Raw genomic sequence first — 7,755 nt, forward strand, 5'->3', positions numbered from 1 at the left:
GAAAACAGTACATGCTCTTCCATCTCCCCAGCCATTTAAGCTTTTCTGTAAACATGCTTAATTTTAATAAGAAAGAACAGAGGATATTTTCTTTAGAATGGGAGAGTCAGATTATTTTTTTTTAACAGACTATAAGGATGCATTAAAAAGTGGTTCAGGATAAAAGACAGAAGAACAACTAGGAGGCGGCGAAGGAGCTGGCTTTGTTTTCATGCATCTTTTTGGCCTGAATTATATATTCCAATACAAGGAAGTTGATTTTAAGGATTATTTAAAGTAAATGGGTTGAGCAGAGATAGAGCAGACTGACTCCTACTTTGGACAAATCTCTTCACTTACAGCCCCTGTGATTGTTAAATGTTTGTGGCTGGCTTCTGTTTGGGAGCTCTGCTGGGGGGGGGGGGGTGGAGGTGATGGTTGTATCAGCTGCCCTCCTTGCTGACCTTTCCTTTCCAAAGCCACTCTGAGTCCCAGATGCTGTGCTCTGCTCAGGCTTCCATCCCATGACTTTAAGCCTTACTGCTGTGCATTGGCTTCGGCCTGTGGTTTGGAGTTTATGACAAATGGGAAAATAGGCTAACGCTTGCTGCCAGGGCTGTGGAAGAATGTCTTAGGAGGGAAGCAATCCAGGAGGGGGTACTCTGCTCTTCACAGGCCTCACAAACTCATCCTGTGGAGATTAAGAGATTTGTTAGTCTCAGAAGGACTGGCTCCCAGGTCCTGAGAGAAGGGTATGGTTATGCTGCTGGGAGCAGATTCAGAGGACCAACAGCCCACTTCGGTTGGTAGAAGGAGAAAACCATCTTGTTTGTGAAAGAGAGAAGGGCTAGAAGCAGTGGGAGGTGTGGGAGGCAGGGAGCAGAGGTGGAAACAGTGTCTTCTAATGAGGTTCTGTGGGATTCCAAGCGGCCTTTGAGAAGTTTAAGTGGTACAAAAACTCTCTTTTACACCTTTTTATTTGTTTGACAATACCATTTTGATCATTATGTCAATCTCATGCTTGGTTTGGTGGAGTCCCCCCTACGGGGGTATTTAGATTTTACTCAGCAAACCCAAAAGGGGTAATTGGCTCTCCTCGTCGTTTTTTGTTTTTTTTTTCCTTCTCTACCTCATCGTTTCTTGTGCTTTTAAATTATTTTCGTGGTAAATAAGCCTCAGGGTGGACATAAGAAGAGTTAAGAACACAGTCAAGACCACGCCTGAGGAATTTACTGAGCTATCTCAAGCACAGAGATCAACTGTCTACATTAAACTCACTACAGTGCTCCAGAAAACACGGGACTTGATGGACTATCCTGGGAGTGACTGTGAAGTTCACTGATAAATGGAGAGTCAGTAAGAAGCTGTTCCAGAGAGCCAGGAAGAGGGGAGAGACGAAGAATCGATCATGGTGGTGTGGGCAGGAGCAGAAAGAAGGGTTCACAGGGACAGGCCATGGTGGAGTGTAGGGGAGTGTGCCATCAGTTTACCCACCTCTCTGCAGAGGTGAGGCCGCTCACATTTTCCAAACCCAGTTCACGTCAGCTTGGCAAGCCGGCGGGAACAGACAGGGCTATTCACTGTTTTCCTTCCCCGACACTCCTGTGCCTTCCCCGCCATGTCACGGTGCCCCTTGGCAAAGTGTGGTCCCCTTCAGTAGTCCCACACTCTACTCTCTGACAATCATCTCTGCTTTACCCCCATCAAAACGCCATTCTCTCTTTAGTCTCCCATTCTCCCAAAGTCTGCCAGAGGCCTGACTGGGGGGGAAAAATGGGGCGGGGGACAAAAAGAAGAAGTCTAAAGACGAATGTCCCTGTGGATTAACGCTTCCAGACGCTTCCAGATAACACTGGCATTTTAACAAATGTATTCTTTTGTGTTGAAAAGTGAACATGAAGGGCTACTTAGGGGCACTGGCAGGCTGACTGGAAGAGCTGGCTGTCAAAACGAGTATCAGATGTTTGTCCTTTCCAAATGGAGCCATGTATGTCCTCGTCTAAATCTGGTCTATGGATATTCTCTCTCTCTCCCTCTTTCTCTTCTCTCCTCCTCCCCCTCCCTACTTCCGTCTTCATAGCTCTTCACCCCTTCCTTCTACCCTTTCTTTCTCTCTGCCTCTACACCTCTCTCTCTCCCTCTTTCCACAATAAATCTCTTTCATAGGACATCTGTCACATGGCCTTTTAAATCACTATTATAACACATATGCTCTTCCCCAGCTATACAAAATTAAATTATTGCATATTCTTTAATAATTCTCTACAGATTCTCTATTAATTCATTTAAATGCATACATTTGCCTGTCTCAGTTTGTTCAAAGTTTGCAACTATTCCGTGCATCCCTAAACAAAGTGGACACACTTGAACTGCTGGATGGAACACTTCTTAAATTTAACAGGCTGACTGTATTTGCAAATGTTCTACATTGTGTTGACCTTTTTCGGCCATACACAAATTGTGGCTAGATGTGCAACAGCAAAATCTTTCACCATAATAAATTTTAAACTTTCCCAAAATTTATGCAAGGTTTTGCTTGCTGGATTAAGTCCATCTTAATTCATACATGCTACTTCTTTGATGTACAGGTAACGCCTCATTATTGTGTAGCTGTCCATTTATTTGTAGCATCACTTTCTTGTCTGATAATAACTTAACTCTGCCAGTTATATTTTTATAGTATACTCGTCATTAATGCCACATATCCTTAAAGGCAGCGGTTTAAAGAAACTCTTCTCTATTTCTTAGCCTCTCGGTTGCTGCAGGTCGGGAACCCTGGAGAGATTTCACTGGGAAACTCTCTTCCCTTGGGGTTGAAATGAAGATGTTGGCTGAAGATGCAGCCTGTTTGGAGCCTGAGGATCTGCTTCCAAGGTGACTCACACCATTGGCTGGCAAGTGAGTGTTAATTGTTGGCAAGATGTTTAGGTGCCTCCCTGCAAGGGGCCTCCCTGCAGGCTGCTTCAGAATTCTCACATCCTGGTGATTGGGCTCTTCAGGAGGGATCTTCTACAGAGGATCAAATGGGATATATGCAGTCTTAAGGCCTTGCAGCCCTCCCGTAGGTTCCTAGCAGAGAAGCCCAGGCTCAGAGACTAAGAAATTAGGCCCTGGATTGTGAAAGGGAGAATGCCAAATGACTTTCTGATGTGTTTCACAGCCACTATTAATTAGTCTTCTTATTATTTGATATTCTGTCTTTTTGTATTATACTTTTCAAGGTGCCTCCTATAGACGGATTTGATGCCTTTCTGATCACCTATGCCTTTTAGCTGTGCCATTTAGTCTCTTCATAACATTTGATTGCTAATCAATTAGGATTCATTTGTTACCCATTTTATCTTGTGTATTTTATTTCTTTATCTTTTATGTTTTTCTTTTTTTCTCTTCTTCCTGACCTCCTCTTTGAAATTGTTTCCCTGTATTCCAAATCTTCCTCTCTACACATTCTGAAGTTCTGCGCTCAGTTTTCTTACAAGTTTCTTTATAAATCTGAATACTTGTCTTTTGCTTCATATACAAAAGTACATAAATATCTTTGTTGTGAATTTCCAAACATTAGAATTCTATCTTTAGGACATATTTAAAATCCTGGATGAAAGCAAACTTTATCAAGAGACACAATTTCAAGATGACTTAGACATTGAAATTATTTTTCTTTTAAATCTTACGAAACTATTGTAAAATGGTCTAACAAGTAAAGAAAATACCATGGAAACAGCTGGAAAGATTGGGAGTGTCAGCAAACAGAAATGTGAAAAAAAAATTAACTGGAAATTTAAAATGTATTGTACTGAATCTCAATTTTCAGGTTCTCTCTCCTCTACTTGATTGCTGTCCTTTGATTTCCAGCACCCAGTATAACAATAGGACAGTAATGAGTGTTCTCTGAGTTGATTAAATTGGTGACAGGAGTTAAAACAAAAAAACAGAAAACCTCCTACAATGCATTAATGGTTAAAATATACTTGGTGCCCAAGACAAAGCAGATCAAACCATCCCACAATGGGGACGGAATGGAGCAGGCAGCCATGAGAAACTCCAACTGTGGCTTCTGTACTCTCATCTTGCTTCTTGTTTTGATATTTTCTTTTGATTTGGTTGTGGTGAGGAAAATTCTTCACACACATGCAATCCTGCTCAGCAGCTTGAACAACAACAACAACAAAATCATCCGGAAAAGCCACATGCACACTGCCCTGGCTAAGGACAACTGCCCCAGCCTCCCTTCCTCCCCCTGGAGTGGGCAACTCTGAAGAGTGTCCGTGTTCATTCGAAAGGCTTACGGCTACCCATAGAACTGGGTTCAGAATAAAAGTATATCATGTACATCTATGGTAACGTCATAATGAGACCTGCCGCTTCATTTGTTAACATACATTAACATATTTTAAAGACTCACGCTGAAGACGTCCATGGCTTTACGTTTCCGTGAGCTAAATCTTATTGGGTAAAAGGGAATAAAATCAGATGAATCCCTTCATGACGTAAAGCAAAGGCATCCTGGAGTTGAAGGGAAAGAAACACCTCCGGACGGTATTCAAGCGTCATGGGTGATGTATGGAAAAGCTGTACACATTAGGAGGGAGACAGCGTTAATAGGCTGGCAGATGTATCTGTTAGGATACTTCTCATGGAGATAATGTAGGACTGCTTTTGATGTGGCTGAAGAACTGACAGTTTGTTATTTGACTTCACACACACACATACACACACACAAACACACACACATACACACACACACACACACACACACACACACATCAAACATGAGGTAATGCCAGGATGCATTAGTGACAAACTGCCATTGTCAAAGACCAGGGGCCCTTTCTCATTTCCTGCTCTGCCACTCTCATTCCTCGGGCAAGGAACTGTGCTGTTGTGGCAAGGTGATACAATAATGGTATGTGCAAAAACCACCACAGGCCTCGAGGAAAAGAGGTGTGGCTTGTCACATGGCCTTTGTGAGGAGGGTGACTTTGCAGGAGTGGAGAAAGTCTATGACTTCTCTCCTTTGCCATTAGAGAGAGAGAGAGAACAAAAGCCCAGCTGAGGTCACAGCTACCAATTAAACTGTGAATCTTGAATTCTGAGAACACCCTGGCCCCTGCTTTTTAAGACCCTGTCTTCTTGACATAAAGAAACAGCATATCATATCAAATTGAGAAGACAAATGGAGCAAAGCTTAATAAAGTGACTGTTTGGGAAATTACAGGCAGGGGTCTGGACACTGTAGAAAGTGATTCAGCACCACAGAGCTTCTCCAGTTTTACCACCTATGTGCACCTCTGAAGAGAGGAGATGTGGTGAGGAAGGAGAACATTTCCAGGACTTTTAAATAATCTAGAAGCAAAAACTGGACCTGGGATTTGGCCTGATAATTGGCTTTGGTGCTGGGGGATGGGGGGGGAGGGAAGAGTCTACATTTGAGTCCTGGGAAAAGCCTTGGGCGACTGGTGTGTGTGTGTGTGTGTGTGTAGACTTTGAGGCTTAGATTCTAGCAAATCATGATTGTTTGAGTCATATTTCATTTCACTGTTTGCTAGGGATATCTTGGGTCATTGTCTCCAACACAAGTCAGTGTGAGTGGTAAAAAGGGAGCCTAAAGCATGAGTTCAGAGTTCGCCATAAAGGAGAGTTGACTAATTAACCAGGTGATGGTTATCGAATTCTTGGAAACCAGAGATCTGCTACTTAACCTCAGAATCCTCTTGGATTTTCTGCTTGGTGACTTCATTTTCAAGAAAACCTAGAGTCACCCCAAGTTTTCCATCTCACACATGAATTCCTCAAGGGAAGAGTACACAGACCTAATCTGTATCACGTGACCATTCTTAGATTAAAGCAGCTGTGCTCCGTTTATTACAATATTCCTGCCCTAAAGAATGACAAAAGCAGGTCATTTCTTCTCGTCTTCTCATGTTTAAAGGCTCTGAGGGCAGGACTTTCCGTATCTTATCACCTCAGGGCCTTCTAGAGTTGTGTCTCATGCTGGACTCTCCATCAGGATCTTCGAAGTAGAATGATCAATTCTGCCAATGATTTACCTGCTCTGTGGACAATATTTCATGATGTCATCTAAGTTAAGATTGTTTCACTACTCTCCTTTCATCGTGTGTGTGTGTGTGTGTGTGTGTGTGTGTGTGTGTGTGTGTGTGCACATGCAGGGAGGTATATGAAAGTACATGTGCATGTTAGGGGGCGTGCATGTGTGCGAGCACGCATGTGAAAGTCAGAGGGTGATCTCAGATGTCATTTCTCCCCAGGAGCTCTGCTCCTTGTGGTTTCAGGAAACAGTCTATCGCTAGGACCTGGTCTTTGCCGATTGGGTTAGACTGCTGGCTGACAAGCCCTGGAGATCCTCCTGTCTCCACTTCCCCAAGGCTGGGATCATAATTACAAACGCGGCCACCACGCTAGGGTTGATCCCAGGGTTCTGGGGGTCAAGGTCAGGTCCTCATGCCTATGTAGCAAGCCCTTTACTGATGAAGCCATCTCCTCAACCTCTCTTTCCACCTCTCAAACCCTTTTCAGCCTTGTTTTTGTGATGTGGAGTAGAAGCCCGGACCAGTTTTCTGGCACCAGATTCTGGATGAAGTCAAGTCACACAATGCCCATAGCTATTAGATCAGATCACCAGAATTTAATTATTCAGTGTCCAACACATTTGATTAAGTCTGCAACTTTCCAAATCTCTACAACATGGCAAGAAGGGAGTAAAAGTCAGTTATAGTAATAGTAAATATAACCAGCAAAATCTTAACTCAAACATATTTCTTCTTTAATTATATGATCATTGTTCTCTGCTTCTCTTTTTCTCATTAACCAAAATTCCTTCACGACCTGCAGTCTTTCTGTCTGTTTCTACATTTCATATCTGATTTTCCTTTTGACTTCAATGTCTTCCTACCAAATGGAAGCTTGCCTCAGTCTTTTCTATTGGGATGTCTCACATTCAAGGATCTCTGAAATCTCTCACCTCCTATCCACCACAATTCATCCACTGCCACCCTTATCACAGTGCCAAGCACTGTGGCAGAAACTTATGTAATTATTATTTATAAACATGTAAAATCGCTCATTTTAACTTTATTAATTTGTTATTCTGCTTACCCAAACTGCCACATACTCCAGTTTAAAACATGTTACTTTCTAAGCCACCAAATAATCCAGTTAAGTAGATTTAAGATGTCTGACTTCAACAACCTTATTCTCTTCTATCATTATTTCAAAACTACATTCTCTAATGATGTTTGTTAAAAATTAAGAAGAAACAGGAGTCAACCAATATTCTCTTCGAGAGATTTATTAGGAGGGAAGGGGGAGCAGGACATGGAGAGGAAGAGAGAAAAGGGAAGGGGCACCCCAAGAGAGAGAGAATGAAAGAGTAAGAGGGTAAAAGGGTAAGAGAGAGAAGTAAGAGAAAGTAAGAGAGAGAAAAAAAGAGGGCTGTTTTATTTACAGCTTCATCTCTCCTTCCTATTCTACAACTTTGTGTATTTGTCAGCTCAAGGTGTCTTAACAAATGCCACAGGCCAGTCACCTAACTGAGAAATTTTTGTCTTCCCTCACTTTGTGAGCCTTGCTCAGATGCTCTGGCATTGGGGTCCTCTGATCTCACCTCTTCCTGTGTCCTTGATCTCTCCTCTGAGCCCTGGTGCTTTAGGGTACTCTACTTTCCTCTTCTCCAAACATACCAGCTGGCCCAGATAAAGGCCGGCCCACCTGGAAGTCCTACTTGTGACTTGGATTTGTCTTCACACTCCCCATCTTCAA

This window comes from Meriones unguiculatus, chromosome 15 (assembly GCF_030254825.1).
Source record: "Meriones unguiculatus strain TT.TT164.6M chromosome 15, Bangor_MerUng_6.1, whole genome shotgun sequence".
NCBI classification, from domain to species: Eukaryota; Metazoa; Chordata; class Mammalia; order Rodentia; family Muridae; genus Meriones; species Meriones unguiculatus.